We start from the raw sequence: 13,045 nt of genomic DNA on the forward strand, positions 1-13,045 counted from the left end.
GGCTTAGGGTTAGGGTTGTTTCATAGGTGATGCAAAAGTTGGTTCTTGTGGTGATATTGAGCTATAAGGGATTACATATTGTAATTTGGTTGTAAACACTACATCATAAAAATATTGGACTTTCTATTTGGTGGATGTAGCCTAGGGTTTAGGTGAACCACGTTAAATCTTTGTGTCTTGTGTTCTTTTCTGTGTGATTTATTATTTTCTGATATGGTTTATATTTGCATGTAATTGTTATTTCTATCTAAGGTTTAATCCTAACATCACTCACTACAACCTACATCTATAGATCCAACACCTACCTCTATGTAATCTTAGACCTCTCTCTTTCTCTTCTCAATACCTCTTTCATAAATTCTAGGAGATCTCCATGGATAGGTCCTTGTTTAGGCTTCTCCTACATCTCCTCATCTCCCCCTCCCATATTTAGCTTAGGCTAGTCTTTTCCCTATGCCTATGGCTATAATATCTATCTTTGAGCATCGTATGTAGTATGCTCTACCAAGTTAATCCCTCCTCACAACTCCTTTCCTCTAACTAATCCTAGTAAGACACTCTCTCCTCAAGGTCTCACTTATATCCCATTGCTTCCTGCTCTAGGATTAACCCTCATAACACAAGGATGGAACACAACTTATGTGACCCTTTATTTGGGTCTCTACTATTTTTTTGGGTACACCAATGGAGTCTTCTATGGCTATAATGTAGGAACTTCCTAAACATGAGGCTCCATCTCTTTTGGATCTATGAATCAAGGATATAGGTGACTTAGAATCTAGTCTTTATATATAAGGGTGGTCCTTGCATCTACAAGCTCTAGAAGGTACTCTCATATGTTGTACACCATCCTCCTCATCTCCTTGGATACCAAAGGAGCATTAAGCCATGAAACCCAACCCTTCTTCACCTTATCAATGAAGTGAGCATAACTTATGTACTCCTTAGAGAGGTTCTATATCCTTTTAAAGTGACACCATACTTGAGAGATGGGAAATATCTCCAAGTGTCATAGATATTTCCCTATCAAAGGTCAAGACACTAACATATAGACCACCTAGGATATCCCCTCTCCAAATGCCTCTATTTGTCTTCATGGCCTCTATATCACTAATGAAAAATCATATGAGACCATCCTCGAATTTCTAATCTTACCTAACCAAGGTTGGGTATCCTCTACACTATGTCTCATTATATAAGCCTCTCTCTCCCATCGCTCATCCTAGAACACTAGACTAGCTATAGGGAGATGCTCCCAAGTCTAGATATATAGTACTATAACCACAACCATCATGGTCTTCATCCAAAAATATACTACCACACACATCTCATGGTACATATGAGCCAACATGCACTAACCCCATCTAGATGTAACCAACCTCTACAACATCTCCTCTAGCTATATTCTACCCCACCCACACTTAAATCCTTGCTGGCCTCTATTAGGCATCAATAAGAAACCAATGAACCTAGCTAGTATGCATTCCAAATGGTGAGAGGTATTGTATCTCTTCACTACCTCATCCCACAGGATGAATCTATCTAGTATATCCATGTTCTTGAATACTCTATGTACTACCTCAACTCTGAGCCAAACCTATGAACCATACACAAAAATGACCCCCTGCACTAGAGCCTACTAAATCCTATAGATCTCCTTAGGGATGTCTAGGAAAGAAAAATGTGTTCATTTCACTATGGCAATGCCTTTTGTGATGTGGAGCCTAATTAGACTTAGAGATTTATTTGGTGCAGTTTTCTCCCCATATTATTTCTACAAGGGTTTGGGGGCAGCAAAAGATCTATTGAAGCAACATGAGAAGAAAGAAGATGATTATGTAGTGCTATATGATACTCCAAAAACTGATGTTCTAGCAATTCCTCATGATCTACAACAAGCACAACAACACATACTGCACACCCCAATGAATGCTAGATGGTCAACAAGGCTAAGTAGATCTCCAGAAAGATTTTCTACTTCCTTGTATTATATTTTACTTATTGATGCTAGTGAACCTAAATGTTATGATGAAGTTGTGTTGGTGGATACCAAGATTCAGTGGGAGTCTGCAATGAAAGATGAAATGGACTCTTTACTGAAAAATGAGACTTGGAATTTATGCAAGTTGACTATAGGTAAAAGGGATTTATAGAATAAATAAGTCTATAAGTTAAAAGAAGAGGATGGAAGTAAGAATTATTTAAGGCTAGGTTAGTGGTAAAATTATTTTCTTAGAAAAAGGGCATTGATTTTGATGAGATATTTTTCTCCTGTTGCTAAAATGACTTCTATTCACATTTTTTTAAGTATTGTGGCTACTAAAGATTTCCATTTGGAGTGGTCTGATGTTAAAATAGCTTTTCTTCATGGTGATTTGGATGAAGATATCTATATGGCACATCCATAGGGATTTAAGGTCAAAGTTAAGGAGAACTTAGTGTGCATATTGAAGACAAGTTAATATGGCTTAAAGCAAGCACCTCAGTAATGGTATCTAAAATTTAGAAGTTTTATGCATGAGCATGGATATAGTAGGTGTCACTTAGATCATTATGTTTATTTGAAGAGGTTGGATGATGAAGGCTACATTACTTTATGTTTATATATTGATGATATGCTTGTAGCTGGGTCTAACATGGATCAAATTAAGGGGTTAAAAGAACAATTAGCACATTCATTTTCGATGAAGGATTTGGGAGCAAAAAAAATAATCCTTGGTATGAAGATTTGTAGAGATAGGAAGAATAGGAAATTGACATTATCTTATGCTAATTATATTGCAATGTTGTTGCAATGTTTCTCTATGAAGAATGCTAAAACTATCAGCACACCTTTACTTGGTCATTTGAAGTTGACTAAGGAGATGTGTCCCAAGACACAAGAAGAGGAAGATAAAATGTCTAAGGTACCTTATGCTTCTATTGTAGGAAGCTTGATGTATGCTATGGTATGTATTAGGCCAGATATTGCACATGTAGTGGGAGTTATTAGTAGGTATATGCATCATTCAAGAATTGAGCATTAGAATGTAGTTAAATGGATTCTTAGATATTTGAGAGGAACATCTAGTAAGTGTTTACATTTTGGGGGCTCTACAACTAATTTATAGGGCTATGTTGACTCTAATTTGATAAGGGATATTGATACCAAAAAGAGTACTATAGGTTATGTATTTACTATCGGTTGGGCACCAGTGAGCTTGGTTTCTTGATTACAGAAGGTTAATGTTTTATCCACTATAGAGGCAAAGTATGTTGCAACTATAGAGGCATCCAAGGAGAAGATATAGCTTTAGTTCTTCATGGAATAATTGGGACACCTATAGAGGGATAATTATTTGTTTATTGATAGCCAGAGTGCCATTTATCTTGCAAATAATTTAGCTCTACATTCAAAGACAAAACACAAATAGTTGTGGTACTATTTCATTTAGTCAGTTTTGGATGATGGATAGTTAAAGCTAGAGAAGATACATGCAAATGATAATCTATTGGATATGTTTAAAAAGGTAGTAACAAAGAAGAAGATGAACTCCTCTTTAGCTTTAGTTGGTCTTCTCGACTAACCAAAATAAAAGAACAACAAATTCCAAGGTGGTTTGATATATTCCAGTGGGAGCTATAGGTTTAGTAGTGCTATGATCAGTCTCCAAGTGGGAGGTTACTATTGTGGAATCTGATTGGTCTCCAAGTGGGATATTAATGTGATGTGGAGCCTAATTAGACTCAAAGGTTTATTTGGTGTGCTTTTCTCCCCATATTATTTCTATAAGGATTTGGGAGCAGTACCCCCAAGACAAGGTCAAGGAGCAGTGTGCCTGTGGGGTCCTACGGCAGTGTCCCAGGTGTAGTCCCTATCATAATACAAGGTGGAGTTGAGAAGAAATGCCCTTATATTGTAAAAGGAGTTGGCTTCTATTTCTCATTGGACAACTTATTCTACCCCTAATTATGTAAGTGGTAAAAAGCTTCTATAAAAAAGGCTTCGGATTAGGGATTTGATAATGTAATGGTGATATTATAGCTTCTTATAGTGGTATTTAGCTATAAGGGATTGTGATTTATAATCACTAGATAATAATAATATTGGACTTTTCGTTGGTGGGCATAGCCCAAGGATTGGGTGAACCACACTAAATCTTGGTGTCTTGTTTTCTTTTCTATGCAATCTATTATTATTTTTTATTGGTTATATTTACACATAACTATTATTTCTATCTAAGGTTAATCCTAACAAGTGGTATTAGATCCAAATACTCATCATTTTTTTTAGCTAGACCGTCATTTTTTAGCAATCCTTTGCAAGAGGTTTGAGTGGGAGTCTCATGGTTGAGTAAGAGTGATTCCAAACAAGGTTAAGCTAAAGGTTGAGAAATTTAATGTGTAGAAATTTTAGTTATGGAAGATGAAAATGGAGGATTACCTTTATCAGAAGGACTTATGGAAGTTGTTGGAAGGAAAATCCAAGAAATAGGGAACTATGATAGATGAGGACTAGGAGATTTTAGACAAAAAGTCACTTGGAAGCATTCAATTATGCTTGGAACCATTGATGACATTTAATAGTAAAAAAGTGAAGATAACAAAAGAGTTGATGCAAACCCTAGTGAAATTGTATGAAAAGTCCTCCACTTCAAACAAGGTATTTGATGAGGGCACAACCTAAGAAAAATTGAACACAACAGGAAAAGGGGAATATTATTATTAGAAGTGATATGCTATTACATTTAGCACAATGAAAATAGACTCAATGACATGCCCTAGGGGCTTACAATTTTGTCTAATTCTGGAGAAAAATACTCCTCATAGTACCTTCTCCCAAACTCCACCAAAAAACTGCATTTACAATGCCAAAAATGATCTTAAGTAACCCAAATTAGATTTAGGATTAGGAATACATTTTAGAATATTCCATTTGGCATCCACTACCAAAGTAGAAGGTTCTAGAAAATATGTCAAAAGTTAGTGCAAAATTAGAATAATCTAGAAATGGTAGTCTAACTTTTGGGAAGCATAACTTTTGATTTAGGACTCTGATTGATTTGGGACTCTAATTGAAAAATTGTTTACATTTTTGGAAAGCTCTCCAAGCCACCTATAGATCTATGGATGAGATTTTCTCATCCCCTATTTTTTGGGCCCATAGAAGGCCATTTGTTGCCTCAAATCTGACTTTGAAGAGGTCTTAGAGGGTCTGCAGGCAACTTAAAACTAGAATAACTTTCAAACCCTAAAGTCTTTTGACTTGATTCTTTTTCTAGAGTGCTTTAAATTATAATTATAATCATCTCTCCAACTTAAAACCTCTAACTCATCATAATTATTCCTAAATTACAAAATAACCTATTTTCTACATTGGCACATATCCCAAGGTGCTAAAAAACACTAACCTAGAAAACCAATAGTGGAACTATGAGAGCTGGAATCTCTATTTGACCCAAATGGGTATCCAAAAATAAAAACACATTAAACAAAAACTGACATTAAGCATATTTTTGGGTGATATAGGATTGCCCTTATACCACTGGATACTCCTGCATTAGTATTTCTCATGAAGCATTTATTTAATATGAAGATGACAGAGGGTGAATTGGTTGTGGATCATTTAAATGAGTTAAATACTATTACTAAATTATCTTATGTGAGTATTAATTTTGATGAATAAATTAGGGCATTCTTGATTTTGTGTTCTTTGCCTGAAAGTCAAAATGACTTAGTAATGGTTGTAAGTAATTCTATTTATGGATCTAACACCCTAAAATTTGATGATGTGATTGGTGTTATTTTGAGTGAAAAAACTTGTAGGAGAACCTTAGGTGGATCAACACTAGGAAGTGCTTTGAATGCACAGAGCAAAGGCAAAATGACTGAGAGAGGAAATAATTCTAGAAATCATGGGAAATCAAGAGGAAAGTAAAAAGGTAAGAGGTCTCAATCTATAGGACCAAGAGATTGCTGGTACTATGGTAAACCAAGTCATAAGAAGAAATATTTTTGGACTTGAAAGAAAAATTAAGGAGATAAACTAGAATGAAACAAGGAGGAAAATGTGGTAAGTAACAAATTTGAAGAGGATGCTTTCCTTCTATCTTTAGAAAGTGTTGATGATTCATGGGTTTTAGATTCCAGTGCTTCATCTCATGCTAAACCTCATAGAGGTTATTTCATTGATTATGTCCAAGGGGATTTTGGGCTTGTTTATTTGGGGGATAATGAACCCTGTTAGATTATTGAAAAGGGAAAAGTTAAGATTAAGTTGCAGAATGGGAATCATTGGCTACTACATGAGGTAAGACATATTCCAAGGCTAAGAAGGAATTTAGTTTCAGTAGGGTGACTCAGTGATGATGGTTGTGTAGTTACTTTTACTGTAAAAAATTGAAATGTTTCAAAAGGTTCCCTTGTAGTAGAAAAAGTTGTGAAAGTAGGCACCTTATATCTTTGTACAACTCATATTGTTCCTTCTACTTTCATTGTTTCAGAGAAAAATTAATGTTTAGGAATAGTTGTTGCAATTGAGCAAAGAGAACAAATGATTATTGTAGATTCTAACATAGTGCCATGACACCACAGACTTGGGCACATGAGTGAGAAAGGCATGGAATTACTTCATTCAAAGAAAGTGTTACCAATTCTAAAAGGTGTTAATATGGATTTCTATGAAAGTTGTGTGTATGGAAAATTAAAGAGAGTGAATTTTGTGAAGACTAGGAAGGAAAATAAAAGTGAGAGATTAGAGCTTGAACATACAAATGTATGGAGAACAACTCAAGTATATTTCCTTGGTGGCTTTCATTATTATGTTACATTTATTGATGATGCAACTAGAAAAATATGGGTTTATTTCCTTAGACAAAAATATGATGTATTTCAAACTTTTAAGAAATGGAAATGCTTGGTTGAAAATGAGACTAGTAAGAAATTAAATGTCTTTGAATTGATAATGGTGGTGAGTATTGTAGTCATGAATTTGAATATTATTGCTCCACTAATGGTATTCATATACAAAAAATTATTCTAAGGACTCCACAGGAAAATGGAGTGGTTGAATGCATGAACATGGTTAAAATGGAGTGTGCAAGAAGCATGAGGTTGCATGCAGGGTTTCCCTTAAACATGTGGGTAGAGGTTATCAATATTGTTGTTTATTTCATTACTAAACATCCTTCTACTCCTTTAGGTTGTGGTATTCCAAAGGAAGCATGGACTAGTAAGAAGGTGAGTTATTCCATTCTCAAAAACTTTGGTTGTGAAGCATTTTCTCATATAAACTCTAAAAATAGAACCAAGCTAGAAGCTAAGTCAAAGAAATGTATATTTTTTAGATATGGCATTGATGAATTTGGTTATAGGCTTTGGGATTTTCAAAATCATAAAATTATAAGAAGTAGGGATGTCATATTCAATGAGAAAGTGTAGTACAAAGATCCATTGTAACAACATGAAAAGAAAGAAGATGATTATATAGTGCTAGATAATACTTAAAAAGCTTATATTCCAGCAATTCCTCATGATCGACAACAACTGGAACAAAAAATACCATACACCCCAATGAATTTTAAATGATCAACAAGGCTAAATAGAACTCCAAAAATATTTTCTCCTTCCTTATATTCTACTTTAATTACTGATGTTGGTGAACCTAGATGTTATGATGAAGCTATGTAGGTTGATACAAAGATTCATTTGAAGTCTGCAATGATAGATAAAATGAACTCTTTATTGAAAAATAAGACTTGCAATTTATGCAAGTTGCCTACAGGTAAAAGGGATTTATAGAATAAATGGGTTTACAGGTTAAAAGAAGAGGATGAAGGTAAGAAAATATTTAAGACTAGGTTAGTGGCGAAAGGATTTGTACAAAAAAGGGCATTGATTTTGATGTGATATTTCCTCCTATTGTTAAAATGACTTCTATTTGCATTGTTTTAAATACTGTGGCTACTGAAGATTTGCATTTGGAGTAGATTGATGTTTAAATAGCCTTTCTTCATGGTGATTTTGATGAAGAGATCTATATGACATAACCATAGGGATTTGAGGTTAAAGGTAAGGAGAAATTAGTGTTCAGATTGAAGAAAATTTTATATGGCTTGAAGCAAGCACCTTGACAATGGTATCTGAAATTTGATAGTTTTATGCATGAAAATGGATATAGTAGGTGTCATTCAAATCATTGTGTTTATTTAAAAAGGTTGGATGATGACAACTACATTAATTTATGTTTATATGTTGATGATATACTTGTAGTTGGGTCTAACATGGACCACATTAAGGGGTTAAAACAACAACTAGCACATTCATTTGCTATGAAGGATTTGGGGGAAAAAAAAAATCCTTGGTATGAAGATTTGAAGAGATAGGAAGAATAGGAAATTGAAATTATCTTAGGCTGATTATATTCTAAAGGTGTTGCAATTTTTCTCTATGGAGAATGCTAAAATTGTCAACACACCTTTACCTGTTCATTTGAAGTTGACTAAGGAGATGTGTCCCAAGACACAAGAAGAGGAGGATAAGATGTCTAAGTTACCTTATTCTTTAGCTATAGGAAGCTTGATGTATGTTATGGTATGTACTAGGCCAGATATTGCACATGTAGTGGGAGTTGTTAGTAGGTATATGAGTTATCCAGGAAATGAGCATTGCAATGCAGTTAAATGGATTCTTAGATATTTGAGAGGAACATCCAGTTAGTGTTTACATTTTGGTGGTCTACAACTAATTTACAAGGCTATGCTGACTCAGATTTGGCAGGGGATATTGATAACATGTGGAGTACTACAAGTTATGTATTTACTATTAATGGGGTAGCAATGAGCTAGGTTTCTTGACTACAAAAGGTTAATGCTTTATCCACTATAGAGGTAGAGTATGTTGTTGTTATAGAGGTAGCCAAGGAGATGATATGGCTTTAGTTCTTCATGGAAGAATTGGGACACCCATAGAGGGATAATTATTTCTTTACTGATAGCTAGAGTTTCATTCATCTTGCAAAGAATTCAGCTATGAATACAAATACAAAAAACATATAGCTATGGTACCATTTCATTTGGTCAATTTAGGATGATGGACAATTAAAGATAGAGATGATACATACAAATGACAACCCAATAGATATGTTTACAAAGGTAGTGACAAGGGAGAAGCTGAACTCCTCTTCAGCTTTGGGTGGTCTTCTTAACTGAACATAATAAAAGAATAGAGGAGTCTAGGGTGGTTTGATATATTCCATTAGGAGCTACAAGTTTAGCATTGCTATGATTAGTCTCCAAGTGGGAGGTTATTATTGTGGAGTTAGATCAATCTCCAAGTGGGAGATTATTGTGATGTGGAGCCTAATTAAACTTGAAGGTTATTCAGTGCAATTTTCTCCCCATATTATTTCTACATGGGTTTGGGGTAGTGCCCCCAAATGAGGTCAAGGGGCAATGCCCCTACAGGGTCCTACCTAAGGTACACTCCCTATCACAATAAAGGGTTGGATTGAGGGGTAATGCCCCCATAGGGGTTCTCAAGGGTAGCACACCTAAAGCCAAAAATAATTTTATATTGTAAAAGGCATCAGCTACTATTTTCCTATTGGACAAGTTATTCTAGCTCTAATTATGTAAGCGATAAAAATATTGTATAAAAAGGCTTAGGGTTAGAAACTTCATAATGTAATGGTGATATTGTAGCTTCTTTCAATGGTATTGAGCTATGAGAGATTGTGGATTATAATCACTAGATAATAATAATATTGGACTTGATGTTGGTGGACATAGCCCAAGGATTGGGTGAACCACATTAAATCTTAGTGTATTGTGTTCTCTTATGTGCAATCAATTATTTTATGATATTTCTTATATCTACATGTAACTATTATTTCCATCTAAATTTAATCCTAACAATGCTCAAAAAAAGCTATCAATAGTCCATTGTTCACTCAAATGTCAGGGAACTCATAGAGACAGGAAAAACTTAGTACATCAAGGTGTGCTACCTTGATCTATGACAAATGCATCACTAAGTCCTATGTGCATGGATAAGTTAATTTGAATATAACAATTGAAAAGTCCACTTATGAAAACGATGCACAATAAGATAACATTAATCACAAAATCATGCTTGATGGACCAAAAACATGCAGCATGAAACTATCTATGAGTACTAAAAAACCAAAGAATTCATTAGACAACTCAAAAATGATTTTTTTTTAGCTCTAACTATACAAAAATACATCTCAATTTTCATACAAGGAAATAAAATCATCACATACTAACAGGCAAGTTCGTATGATCTAGGATCAAGTGTTATTCAAGTATTGAAGCTTGTATGAGAATTCTCAACTAAATATAAAAGACAAGACTAAAATAGGGTATGTTCATACAAAAGGTGTGTGCCTCCTGCATGAGCATTCCCATAGAACCATATGAATAAAGACACCAAAACATGACTATTGCAAAGGCTCGTACAAGGATGAATCAAGCTACATACAAGATACCAACATACTCAACCTTAAAAAAATGCTAAATTCAAAATTTTCAACAAAATTTTGTAAAATTTGAATCAAAATGACAAAAATTATTGACTTACAGGTGGTGGATAGTATTCTAGCTAGGCATGATTTCTCTAGATCTAATGAGAGCAAGGTCCTAAGAAGACAAATGAGTGAATGATTTGAAAATGACATTTTTGACCTTTATATAGTTTTGGACCTAATTTCCAAAAGTAATTCGATTGATGAAAAAAATCACCTCAACCTAATTTGATGGTCTTGGATCTATCTCTTAGATGAAAATTGATAGCTCACACTCACAATCTACTCAAAAATGTAATTTAATATTTTGGGATTGACACGATCAACAACTTGTTCCATCCATCATTTTGAAGAAATATTCATACCAAAATCTTGTCATATCAAAAATTTCTTGAAATCTTCAATTTTTTCAACAAAAGCCATCTAAAGTCAACTTTGGTCAAACTTGGTCAACCATGACCCAATTTCTCACTAAAAGAGCTCTAAATCTACTCCACCTCAATATCAATATGTTTTGATTCATTCTACATTATTTTGAATCATCAATTGATTCTTTTAATATCGTCAATTTTTCTTCATAACCATTCTAATGTATCATCTTCCTATTTCATTCTCAAGGGGGTAAGATGGACATATTTCTTTACATCAATCAAATCAAGTTTTCCAAACCAATCTGACCAAAATTCAAAGTCCTCATCACTAGGGGCATCTCATAACTAGTGGCATTTTTAGATACTCATATCTCATTTCAAACTAGATATCTCAAGATCTACTCATGGCTATCTCAAATCTCTAGGGACATATCAGATTCTCCTACAACTTATATCAATCTAATGTTTCCTTATCACTCAATCAGGTGACTAACTTTCTATCAATTATCTTGTCCATCTCATTACAATTCTCATCATGACTCAATGAATAGGTATCTGGTCATTTTACCTAGACTGGTAAGGATTAAGCCTCATTCTAGCAATGATCCTATGACTCATGAAAGGCCTTGTCATCTTCAATGGACTAGTATCTAGGTGTTCTATCTAGACTCTACAGGATTAAGCTTCATTCTAGAGAAAATACTAAACTCTCTTTCAATCACCATTTACTATGCATGAATCTAGATGTTCTATCGGGACTCAAGGATTAAGCTTAGTTTTTAGGACAATCCTATGAATTGAAATAGTCCTTGTTCTCTTTTCAATGGACCAACATCTAGGTGTTCTATCTAGACTCCATAAGAATAAGATCTGTCTTAGAAATAATCATAAACTTTCTTGAATGGACAAGTATTCAACTTCTCACCATATATATTAGCTAAACTCGGGCAAGGATTCACTTTTGTCCAACTAGGCTTGGAATCATTTCTATCTTATCTATCTACTTTTTGTGGCATCAAACTTAGAACCAATCTAAATTCTTATTCAATGCTTCAAAATTAGATTATTTATTCAATCAATACATTGCTTGCACATTAATTCAAAGAGGGAAAAATGTAATACCATAAAATTGGTCTTCTAAACTAATTTTCTCCTAACATTAAAAAATCAATCTATGATCAATAAAGTCCTCAAATCACTAGGAATTTCAAATTTCATTTGATTCTACTTGATTTGAATATCAATTGCATAAAGATAATAAATTATAATAATCATTTAACTTTAATAGATTCCTAAATATTCAATTGAAATTGGCTAGAAAACCCTCTTTTAATTAATTTAATATGAAGGTCTAACACTTATTATTAAATTAAAAAAATTTACTCAATAATACATGATAATGATATTTGCTAATTTATTTCAAATTATTTTATCTCCACATATTCATTTGTTTGAATTTAAATATTCAAATATTAGACACTTTATAAAAAGAATCTCCAAGATGAGACAAATAGTAAGGGGAAAGACATGTCATATTCCCACTCCTATGGTGTCTCCCATTTTTAATCATATTCCCTCCTCTACTTGGACTTTTGAATCACTTTTCCTAAAAATAGAGAGCTCTAATATCTCACAAAGGATCCCACTTTTGAGTAATTAAACTTTGTCGAATTGAGCACTCACTCTTTGCATCCATGCTTTGTTGCATAGTGTTCTCTTTTATAGTATAACTTTGACATACATTTTAGATTTATTTGTTCTTTTTTTTTAATAGCTTAGATCTCATTTCTATTGCATTAGAAAATCTAAAAAATATAGTTTAATCTTGCATGCATTCTAGTCTAGTTTTCTCCATTTAGTTGTTTTTATTTCAAATCGACATTTGTCATATAGCTTTGTCTCATCTATTTGCATAGAAAACACAAAAAATTCTAGTTCTACATTGTGTTAATCATTATGCATTCAAATTCTTCATTCTAGATAGGTCTTGTGGTCACTAAATCCCTTGATTCTAAGAGAACACACTCAAAACCCTTACTAGATAAAAGACAACATGTCAATTTTCTTGGATCTTTTGAGATGAACAATCTCATAATCATTCCCAATTGAATTTTACATGTAATGACTATGTTGAAGTGTGTGGGGTACCACT

This window comes from Cupressus sempervirens, chromosome 2, assembly GCF_028749045.1.
Source record: "Cupressus sempervirens isolate cs-2001-9-10 chromosome 2, ASM2874904v1, whole genome shotgun sequence".
Lineage (NCBI taxonomy): Eukaryota > Viridiplantae > Streptophyta > Pinopsida > Cupressales > Cupressaceae > Cupressus > Cupressus sempervirens.